This window comes from Montipora capricornis, chromosome 14 (genome assembly GCF_036669925.1).
Source record: "Montipora capricornis isolate CH-2021 chromosome 14, ASM3666992v2, whole genome shotgun sequence".
Classification (NCBI taxonomy): domain Eukaryota; kingdom Metazoa; phylum Cnidaria; class Anthozoa; order Scleractinia; family Acroporidae; genus Montipora; species Montipora capricornis.
Window position 1 is genome coordinate 43984675 of NC_090896.1, and position 12500 is coordinate 43997174.

Genomic DNA, 12500 nt, shown 5'->3' on the forward strand with positions numbered 1-12500 from the left:
CACGTCTTCAATATTTTTTCACAAAATGTTCCCAAATCGTCAATTATCACCTCAGAAGAGAAAAACATCATTATGAAAGCTTTTTGTACGCAAAAAGTAGGTTCGAGCGGTAATTTTGAGAGTGGAAAGCAAGTTTACGGCCAAAGGTAAAAGACAAGCCTCTTAGAATACTAAATTATGTTTATGCAACAAAAAAGATTCTAACCTTTATTTGACGTATTGATTTTGAGGTTACGTTTTTCACCTAAATTATATTGCTTAGCGGTCTCGCCGTTGAGATTGGCAAGATGACAGGGTATAAATCCGCCTTGTTTTGAAAGACGAAAGAAATAGGGCTCCGACTTGAGGTGGTTTAAGAGCTCGTGATCTTTCTATTTTGCAATTAAACAGATAGTAGGTGCGTCAGGGCTTAATAATGCTTTGCTGCGTGTGGGAAACCAGTGCGTTCCTAACCTGGATTTGCCATAATTAAGTTTAGGTGGTTTAAAGTTTGAGGAGGAATTGAAGCTCTGACTAAAAAGTCCTTGAGTCATTTGTCCTTCCAGTAATCGACAATAGAAGCATTAGGAAAGATGCTCGTTCACGTTGATCATGGTGTTTCTGACAGGTTCGCTGCAGAGAACGCTGTATCAAGTTGCAACACGGGTTTCGGAATATAGAGAGGATTCCTTCTTCCGTTGAGTGCAGACATTGACGAAATGTTCGTTAAAGGTGCTGCGAGTGGCCTCCACCGTTTTAATCAACCAATAAGATGACAAGTATCCGGGGTTTTCGACAATTTTGTAAAATAGCGGACATCTTTCTGAAAGCACCGGACGTGACATTTTTTGGTGTCGCAAGGCGCCCTGCGAGTGCCGAAGGCGCGAGCTTAATTAGTTGGGTCTGGGGGCATGCTTCCCCAGGAAACGTTCTTTAATAGAGCACCCAGAAACGCTGTTTTCAATGTTTCTGGAACCCAAGAATCAGTTTCCCAGGCAAGGCTTGAGTTCACTCAATTTCTCTTTAACCCCTCAAATATTGGCGTCAAAGTACCGGACGTGGAAAGGGAAACCACCAGACGAAACGTCCGGCCTCAAACGAAAACCCAGAGTATTTTATAGAAGTCATTCACTGCAGAAGAATTAGGTGTCGTCCCTTTTCCAGTAGAGCCCAATTCAACCATTGTGCCTTGTTTCTTCAGTATTTGTTGGATTCATCCAAAACGGTTTCAACCATCCTTTGTGCTTATACTGTGCTTTCAAGTGGTTCCACGATTTGGCCGGACTCTGTCCTCCAATCAACAAACCATCCCGTTTTGAGGTGGCAGCGAAGAAGGGGGATGGTCGCCTTGCGGCCTCGCCTGTCATGAAAGCATCGAAAGGAGCCGCTTAACGCGGGTCATCTGAGGAAGTTGTCGGATAGAACTGATATATGAGCGATCTACTTCATTGAGTAATAAAGTTATGTTTGGTTTAGCTCTTTCACGCTCTTTCACGTAAGGGAAGGCAGTCAGTTGTACGTTTTTTGATTCCGACGAGTACATATTTTTGGCCTATTTTTGCCTCTGGCAGTCTTCAGCGTTTGATTTCACCTAATTTATTGCCTTCCGCCATTCGCTCGAAAACAAATTGCTCCCTCTCTATTTTAATAGACATGAAAGCTATTGCACTTACAGCGACTCTTTCAAGAACTCTTTTCATAGCATTGTTCCCGATATTGCTAAATGTAGTACTTCCCCCTTCCCCCAGACATTGTTGAAACATTCGTGCGATCGATAAACTACTTTTGACTTTGGACACCGTGAAATATCAACATTGTAATGGGGGGAAAGCGGAAATTGTCCCAACAGTTTTGACCAGGATTGTGTGAGAAAAGGAATTCTTGATAATTGGTCTCCAGGCCGGCTAGGTTCATTGAATCTCATTAGAAAAGTGCCTCTAATAGTAAAAAAATATAATGCACTGGTGTAGAGGTGGTGTAAGGAAGGATTGTGAAAACGGTGTGTTGCGTTACAGTGAGCAGTCAACAGTTCTCCACCACAGCTCTCCACTATTTAAGGGAACATATAATATATTTTTAGGTATCGAAATTACTTTTGAAAAAAGACTACAAGAATCACAATAACTCTTTCTTTTGTATTCATACAAGCGCCGTTTGGCTTTAAAAGATCACCGGCTGTACATTTTACAACAGTGCTCCAATCTCGATCCCAGAGCTCTTCTCTTGACAGAGGGAGAGAAGGGCTCTGGGGAACCCTGAAACCAAGTGTCTTCTCATTGGTTTTCGTGAAGAACAATCAAAAGCGTCTCTAATTGGTGCAGTCATGTTAGTACGAAGAGTGAGCAGGCGTAGTAAGGTTCAAATAGCCAAGTTTTTGCTATAAGAACCCTAAGGCGCATGTTCTCCTACACAGAGTTTCCCAGAGCCTTGGGTCGATCCAACGCTCTGGTGACGAAAAGGAACAGCGCTCCCCCTAGAAACAGCAAAAGAGCTAATTAGATGTTGACTTATTATCATGCAATACTGGCGCACTGTTGAAAAATAGGTAGGCAATACGTACATGTGTCTACTGCTTAAGTTCTGATAGTGCAGAAATTCAAGTGCAGGAAATGTACCAAATGTGATTTGGATGACTCTTCGTGGCTGGTATCATTCTGTGTTGAATTGTTTAACAAGAAACAAAACAGTATCATTATTGCAGAGTAAATGTATTTATTGTCTAGCTTAAAAGATGTGATTCAAACTAACAATAAAAACAAGGAGGGATTAGGTTTTTCAAACGTTGGCCGTGTAGCACTTATATTTGAACAGACTTAACTGAATAGTGTGTAATGTGAAGTGCTGAGTATCTACCCATATGAACCATGTGAGCGTTAGCCCTACTGATGGAAATGGGCCCACGCAAGGACAGAGAAAACTCTTACCAGGATGGGAATCGAACCCACGACCTGCGGGTTAGATCACCGCTGCTCTGCCGACTGACTTATAAGGTCAGGGGGGAGCAGGCCTTGGGAACTGACGATGTTAAAGTCACGGCAATGAACATGTACAAGTACAAGGAGGGATTACGTTTTTTCAAACGTTGGCCGTGTAGCACTTATATTTGAACAGACTTAACTGAATACAGTGTAATGTTAAGTGCTAAGTATCTACCCCATATTAACCATGTGAGCGTTAGCCCTACTGATGGAAATGGGCCCACGCAAATGTGTTTAGGTCAAAATTCAAAAGCACACTAAATGTGAAAGTACATGACTTGATCAGTTTTGCTATGGAAAACTGCTTAATGTTGACATAGAGGCAAACAGAGACAAATTTAATATTTCTTAAGATATTGAAAGTTGTTATGTATAGGTAATCACATGAGGCCGAGTACTATTAAGGATTAATTGCACGAGTGTTTTGGAAAATTTCCAAAACACAAGTGCAATTAATCCTTAATAGTACGAGGCCTCATGCGATTACTTGTTTATCAATAAAGGGCAAAATTTATACGTTGCTATGCAACGGATTAACCAATTATTGACAGGTAATCAAGCCCTCTCTTGACTACCAAAAATGCCCTCTGTCTCAGTCAATCAGCGCTCAGTAATTTTGCCCTTTATTGATATGACTTGTAAGCATTTCAAACTTGTCCTTGTAGCTTTGTAGAATGATAAATGCTTGACTTCGTAAACGTAAAGTTAAAACACAAGTCAAACCGTTGCAACAAAAATAATTGGAACAATGTTACAAACTAATCTACTTGTCGTAATTAACTGCTCAATGGAAAACAAAGGCCCTTGCATAAAGACAAACAGAAAAATTTAATGTCACCTAATGAGGAGAAACTACAAGTTGATAGTGAACTAAATAGGAGGGGTTATAGCGCAAGTGTGCTATCCGCACTGTTCATTGTTGCACAAGATCAGTTATATGATTAGATTGAGGATTGAATTTCAGTTAAATATTTTCCAAGTTCAAGTAACGCTACTGGTATTATATCAGTGTTAGAGTGATAGCGGTGAAATCTACCCAACTTTCCATTGCTTCGTGTGCATAATATGGCAATGCACGAAATCCACGCATTACTGGTAGCAAAAATGCAAGAAACAGACTACAAGCTTCTAGAGTTACGGCTCTCTACTTATTGTTTTGTATTAGGGCAATGACTGTCTAGTATGGAGATTTGAGTGATATTATACGCATTGAACTAGTTACTTGCAACATTTTTATTCATTTCATATATTCACCGCGCACCGGTGGCTCAGTTGGTTGAGAATCGGGCTGCCATGCGGGAGGTCGTGAGTTCGACTCCGACCGGACCAACACTCAGGGTCTTAAAATAACTGAGGAGAATGTGCTGCCTTTGTAATTACATCTGCAAATGGTTAAGACTTTCAAGTCTTCTCGGATAAGGACTGTAAACCGTAGGCTCCTTTCATTCTTTAAGTTCTCTACTTATTCTTGCGCCAATGGTCAACACGGTCGCTTTGAAAAATACAAACAATAGACCTCAATATTTGTGGTGATCGAGCCCATTGATGAAACAAGATGTATTATTGGTCGAGGCGCACGGTACAGTTCCGGAGAATGGAACTGTAGCTGTGATTGGCTCAATCCGAGAAAGGAATGTAGTTCCAATGTGCGGAGCAGCCGTTCCTATCGGGGAAGCGTTGCGTTACATCCCGAAAGACAGCTGTGAAGGACACAAATGGTGGACGTGTTTTTCTACAGGGAGTGAAATTATAGCTTGAAAAGTTAGTTAGTTATTAGAACAGCTGAAGACTTATTTTTTTACAAATTTTCAGTTTGATGGGATTTTTCGTCTTGTGATAAAGCAAGGTTGAATTTCTAAGCTTTTGCGGCCGAGAATGCTGTAACGTAGGTTTAAGCTAGACGCTTCATGACGCGTACACTGGGTTGCCTGTGGTACGTGTTACACAAAAACAGAAGGCACTGAATTGGGTGGTATGGAACTGCAGCGTTCTAGTTAATTTTTTCAAGTAGGGGGTCATTAAGACTACTTGAGGGGTCACCCAGACGTCGTGCCAGCAGAGGCCCTTAGGCTCACACGTTCGCACGTTTAATTATTTTGTAATGTACTGTCCCATTTTGAGGTCCTTAAGCTTTGGTAATAAATTCAGTTTAAAGGTAACAAAACACGCTCTTGAGTAGAATTCACTCGTTTCTTCTTTAAATAAATAGTCGGCGCAAAAACTAACTGCAAATTGCTCTGACGAACGTTTTCCCACGTGTCATGCATGTCTTGCAGTTGCACTAAGCAAACGTTTATTGCACACACTAAGGAAAGACTGAACATGTTGTTTTCGCTTCATAATTCCTCTTCTTTCCAGTCTAATCTGATGCCAGATCAAAACATTTTTTGGCTTTACGTTTGCACCAAAAAGTACCGTAAAAACCAGGAGTTAACAGTAAAAGACAAGCCAAAAGACAGATGAAGAAAAAAATAACAAAGTTTTTATATATAAATCTGAATCGAATTCTCATCGAAAGATTAATGACAATCGATCGTAAAAGCACGAAAATTTTTGCAGTCTCTAAATTTAATGAATCACGGGAAAGGTCATGATATTCTCTCAAAAGGAAGAAATTGATCACGTGCTAGGCAACCATAAAGGTGCACGCTAATTACAACGATCATGTTGCTAAAACTACCTCTAATTGTCTATTTAAGTTAAAACAGATCAGTAGAATTAAACACCTTCTGGACAGAAATTCTCTTTTATTAGTGATTAGTAATTAGCGAATTACTTTGGTTTTGCATTACTTCACTCAGTGATTGGTTCAAAGTTCTCGCGCCACTTTTTCAACCAATTCATAACCCTTTCATAATAGCTACGCCATCTTTAATTCTGATGCATTGCGGTCTATCTAGGCTAACAAGCTCATGGCTTGCGCCAAATGCGAGATCCAAGATGGCGTCGCTATTGTGGAAAGGTCAATTGGTGATTTTAAAACAACATATGCAGGAACAAGCGTATAAAATAGAAAAAACGCAAAGAGAAGTGCTAGCAAGTTTTTTATCCTCTTTCCAAAGACTATAACTCAGATGACTCATACGCATTTTAAGAACTGTGGTGAACTTCTTTCTCTCCACATCCAGTATCGCTCTCACATTTTTAGATTTTAATCTTGCATAGCTTGGCACCCTTGTTTCCTCCTCCTCTTCTACCTAGTTGGTTACCACATGTACGCATTGCGTACCTATTTTTGAACAATACGTAGCAGTGGAGTGACAGGTTTCCATTTTCCCGACACGAAAAGAGAAGAAAAACTGGACACTCTATGAGTGTAGACTGGGTTGCTTGTGGTACGTGTTATACAAAAAGAGAAGGCACTGAGTTGGGTGGTATTTAACTGCAGCGCTCCAGTTGATTTTTATGATACATTTCACCTCCCTCTTTTAACGAAGCTACTTTTTTTACGAGTGGATGCGCGCATGCGCAGGAACGAGTATCGTGATGGGGGAAAAGAGCGTTGAATCCTGTTAGCAAGATGAATAATCGTGTGATCTTCGGAAAAGATGTAAAGGAATGGCGCGAGTATAAGTGATGTTCGGAAGAGAAGAAAAGGAATGGTACGAGTATACTGGAGATGATGGAGTGCAGAGAAGTGTTTACACATGGGCTTTTTAGCGACGTTTTTACTGGGTTACCATATGGCAATCCAGTCAGAAAATCAGATAAATTTTTCCTTCTTACTATTATTTTTTTTTTTTCTTATTTTTTTATTACTGGGTTACCATATGGCAATCCAGTCAGAAAATGAGTGGAATTTATCCTTTTTAATAGATATTTTATTAATTTTTTCCGTGTCGGGAAGAGACTTTCCTGTCGCTCCCCTGCTAAGTAGTGTCTTTGCGCGTAGAGTTTTCTGTGCGTATTTTTCGTAGGTTTCGTAGATGTTATCCGGTGGACACAGTAAAACATTTAATTAACCTGCATTAGGGTCGAAAGTCATTGTAACGCGAATGGCGTTTTGCTGGATCTTTAAATAACATATATCCGTATGGAGCTCAAGAATGAAACGTCAACTGGATAAACGAGACAGGCGGTGAAAAATAAATATCTGGAATCTTAAAAGCGACGAGTAATGGTCTTCGACAACAGTTGCATCTTTCGCCATCGGATATAAAATGGAAAGTGAGCATTGTTTCTAATAGTGCACTAACTCTGGTGATATGTACAACACGGAAACCAAATGGCAAATTCTGTATGGGTTTAACAGACATTGAAGGAATCAAACGCCTTGAATGTATTTTATCTGCGTTTACTGAAGTCACATTTTAGTTGTGTGGCTGTGTAAAGTTATTTTGTACTCAAGTCTGCACAGTATTCAGGTAAAAAATATAAGTGACATGTGACATTGAAGAATTATTTGAAAGAAAGCTTGTTGTCTATTTTGTGCTTCATTATTTACGGAAAAGGTTCTTCAAAAAAGGGTGTGATCCTGAACTGTGAGGAATTTATTTAATTGCATATGGTTAATGTGACACGGATTGTGTTTCTTGTTTGCACTTACGCAGTCGAAATAGGAAGGGTTTTTTTGCCTCTAATAGCAAATATTTTAAAAATGTTTGGTGTGTAGCCAGGCATGTTAAAAATATATAAAACAGGTTGACACTGGCTAAAATATTGTGTTGGACGTTTCGGCAACTGCTGTTGCCTTCCTCAGCAGGGATGAAAAATGCAAAAATCTAACGGCGTCCCGATGGTACACGATGCGTATAAATAAAATCGCACTTCAAAAGAATATTTTAAAAAATGAAATAGACAATAAAAACGAAGGTCTCCAGAGCACTCTAAAATATTTTTACAAATTCTTTATGTTATTGTAAACGTTTGGAAGTGCTATATGCTCGTTTATAGCGTTCGTATCTCGTAAGGAATGCCAAGCCTCCAGACAGACATCGCGCGCGCTAAAAACACGCGTCAAAGAGCACTCAAAGGCCATAGCAACATTAGATAAAAACTCTTTGTTGGCCAAACACCACATGCGCTACAATCACCAAATAGACTTGATGAACGTCGAAATTGTTGACAGATCATCGGCGTGGCGACAAAGACTTATTCTGGAGGCTTGGCATTCCTTACGAGATACGAACGCTATAAACGAGCATATAGCACTTCCAAACGTTTACAATAACATAAAGAATTTGTAAAAATATTTTAGAGTGCTCTGGAGACCTTCGTTTTTATTGTCTATTTCATTTTTTAAAATATTCTTTTGAAGTGCGATTTTATATTTATACGCATCGTGTACCATCGGGACGCCGTTAGATTTTTGCATTTTTCATCCCTGCTGAGGAAGGCAACAGCAGTTGCCGAAACGTCCAACACAATATTTTAGCCAGTGTCAACCTTTTTATTATATTTTTAGCAAATATTTTGTTTGTTTCAATATATTTTACGGTGGAGAAGGCTTTTGTTAGATTTTTCGGCCGTTGTGTAATATTCGAGCTTAACTACTCTGCATACGTGGAATGAAATTTAATACCGAGCAGTTTCCTCATAAAGATGACAGCAATTTGTAGCAGTGTTCTTTCTGGAAAATGATTAATAGGTAGCCATAGCTTTTACCGTCAGAAAAAGATTTGTTTAGTCACTCTAGTGTAAAATAAAGTTATTGTTAATTTGAGAGGCTAGCCAATGTTTCTTTAACTTTCTCTTTAAAGACAGAGATTTCCGCAAATTTATTTTCAACCCATTCACTTGAAATATTATTTCTCGCCAACAGTTGCGTCTTTTTGTCCAAATGAACTCCCAAAAATAAAGATTTTTTAGCGATCTTACAGTGGAATATGTTCTTGTAATATGTTATTATGTAATTTAATTTGATATTCAATTTGCCAAACACGGAACAAAAGAAGTCCTTGTTCCAACAGCCAATTAGATTCTGGTTGTCATATTAATAACAATGGGTGACGTCACGAGAAACATCGCTATTCTCTGTCAAAAATTTGCATAAGAAGCTTGAAATAAACATCGCAACGCACAGAAGAAATTTAGTCCCATTTTCAAATCCTCGTTTCTTTTTTATTTTCGGATTGGCCCAGCCAGCATTACTCCTAGAAAATCCAGTTCCAGCGCTTTCAACAGTATTCCAGATGAGAGTCGGGCCTTGGGTCAATAACCCGACAAAGAGGGTTTCCTGACCCAACACATGAAATGTAAATATTCAGTTAAATATTACAACAAAACTAAAAATCGAAAGACGGACGTTTCTTGGAGAAAAAGTACGTTGTTTAACTCTGAAAGCGCCTAAGACTGACCGCTATCTGTCTGATCATGTTGCTATTCTATGTAAGCTAACGTTATCTAAGCCACTTATTACTGTCAAGGAGGTGAAGTACTGTAGGACCAAGTTTGTGGATATCTCCGCCCTTTCGCGTGATTTGGAGGAGTCATCATTATGTAGGGATGCTCTTTCCAATTCTCATCCAGATATCCTCAGCGCTTGCAACCTGGATTCTCTTGTCTGTAATTATAACACCACTCTGTCTGGCGTTATCCAATCACATGTGCCACTTAAAATGAAGATCATTGTATCAAGGCCTACTGTACCCTGGTACAATGAAGACATACACAAGGCTAAACTTCTACGCAGAAAGGCAGAAATAAAATGGAAGAAAACAAAACGGGAAACTGATTTTCAGCTATTCAAGAGGCGGAGGAATCACGTGACGCATCTCCTTAATGAGGCTTAGCGCAAGTTTTTCACGGACTTCGTTGTTGCCACCAGGATGCTGCTTGGAAAGAATGATAGCACGCTGTCGTTTCCTGATTATGATGATAAGTCTTACTTGTGAATGATATAGCGCGATTCTTTGTGCGGAAAATAATACGGATACGTGATCAAATAGACCTCACCGTTATCGCGGATATGGATACTGTCCCAGGTGACCCTATAACCAGTGATGCAAAGATACTGTCTGAGTTCAAGCCTCTCTCTGAGGCTGACATTTTGGCACTTATTCGGAAGTCATCGAAGAAAACGTGTAATCTAGACACCATGCCGACTAAACTTGTTGTAGAATCAATTGATCGTCTGTTACTTGTTATTGCTAAGATGATCAATTCGTCGTTACTTGGGGGATACTTTCCGAAGGCATGGAAGGAAGCCCTTATTGATTCTCGCTACAAGAAAACTGGAGTTAATGACTTCACTAATCTTCGTCCAGTTAGTTATCTGCAGTATATGTCGAAATTGGCAGAGCGTGCAGTATTTGACCAGGTACATGCACACGTTTCTGAACATGACCTCCACCCCTTGTTGCAATCTGCGTATAGACGAGGTCACAGCACAGAAACAGCCTTACTCAAGATATATAATGATCTATTAATGGCAATGAATCGTCAAGAAGTTGTTCTGCTTTTGTTGTTGGATTTGAGCGCTGCCTTTGATACGGTGGAACATTCTGTGTTACTTTCTCGGCTGAGCACAAGTTTTGGGATTCGAGGAACAGCACTTAATTGAGTGGTTTGCGTCATACCTATCGGGACGTTCTCAGCGTGTCTCGCTAGGTGGCAAGTGTTCGAAATCTCTACAATTAAATCAAGGAGTTCCTCAAGGTTCATGTATACGGCCGTTATTGTTTACTCTGTATGCCAGTAAACTCTTTGAAGTTGTCAAGAGACACCTGCCTAGCGTTCATGCTTATGCGGATGACACGCAGTTGTATTTAGCGTTTAAACCTGGCTGTGCCTCAAGTGCCGATGATGCCATTGCTGCTATGGAACGGTGTGTAAATGAGATAAGAGCCTGGATGCTGTGTGACAAACTGATGATCAATTATGGCAAGACAGACTTTGTAATAATAGGCACCCGTCAGCAACTATCCAAGGTTCATATTGACTCGCTTGCAGTAGGTGACGCTCATGTGTCGCCTGTTCAGTCGGTCAAGAACTTAGGGACATGGATAGATAGTAACATGAGTCTTCAAGTTAATATCAATAACACGTGTAGACCGGTCTATTGCTACATTACAAATGTAAGACGAATAAGAAAGTAGTAACCAAGCAACCCAGACGCTTGTTCATGCCCTAATAATTGGGCACACTGACTATTGTAATAGTATTCTGTATGGGTTACCAGCTTAATAATATACACGAAAAAATTACTCAATTCTGATTGGCTGAGAAAGGAGTGCAGCTCTTCTGTAACACGAGTGCAAAATGTGTAACACGAGTGCAAACTTGTAACACGAGTGCAAATTACAAAGGCTTTCTGATTGGCTAAACACACAAAAGAAACCAACAAGAACCAATCAGATTAGAGCTGTTTCTATAGCAACATATTGGCGGAAATTTTAAGATAAGACGCGGAGGAAAATGGCCGGAGTTTTCAGCAAACAACGATTTGGTTTTGCGAGCGAAACAACGATTGAAGAGCTAAAAAATTTTTCCAAAAACCCAAATACAGTAAAGAGTACGTCTTTCTGGCTGAATGTATGGGAGACGTGGTGCAAACAGAAAAATATTGTCAACAAAATCGAGGAAAACGAGCCAGGAAAACTAAACAAGCTACTTGAATCATTCTACGCTGAAGTAAAAAACAAAAACGGTGACGACTACGAGCCAGACAGCTTAAAAGTGATGATAGCTGCACTTGATAGACATTTAAATGAGAAAGGATACAAGTTTTCCATCATAAGAGACAGGGAGTTCCACTCTTCCAAGCAAGTTTTAGAGGGGAAAGCTCGGCAACTTCGCCAATCCGGTATGGGCAAACGTCCAAATAAAGCCAAAAGTTTAACTGAGGAAGAAGAGGAGGTGCTGTGGGAGGGAGAAAAATTTGGCTCCAAAACTCCAGAAGCGCTTATTTCTTCTATGTGGTGGCTTTTGACGCAGTTTTTTGGTCTCCGCGGTCGTCAAGAGCACCACGCAATGAAAATGGAAGATTTTCAACTCTGCAAAAATGGCGAAGGTATGGAGTTCGTGCAGTTTACCGAAGGTCCAACGAAGACCAGACAGGGCGGACTGCAGAGCAAGAACAGAGATTTTCAGCCACGAATGTTCTCTGTTGGAGGAGAAAGGTGTCCGGTTGCTCTCTTCAAGCAGTTTGTCGAGCGAAGACCACTTAACATGCGATGGTCAGGTCCTTTCTACCTCAGTATCAAAAGAAACCGAAGACTGAATGACAACATCTGGTTCAAAACTCAACCAATGGGCGTAAACACCATTAGCAACATGATGAAAACAACTGTGGCGGGTACTAGCCTTGAAGAAAGTCACAAAAAATTTACGAATCACAGTGCTAGAAAGACAACAGTGAGCAAGCTAAAGAAAGCAAACGTTGAACGCTCAGATATAGTGAAGGTCACAGGCCACCGAAGCGTACAATCCCTTGACGATTACGATGAAGCCGACGAGGAAGAACAACGACGACTCTCCAGTGCAATATCCAAACGGAATTATGAAAACCCCGGTGCTGAGAAAAAGCGAATGGCAGTTTCCGACATCACGACAACTGCGGCTCCACTCGCTCCGGTAAACACGAACATGCCAGTACCACACACA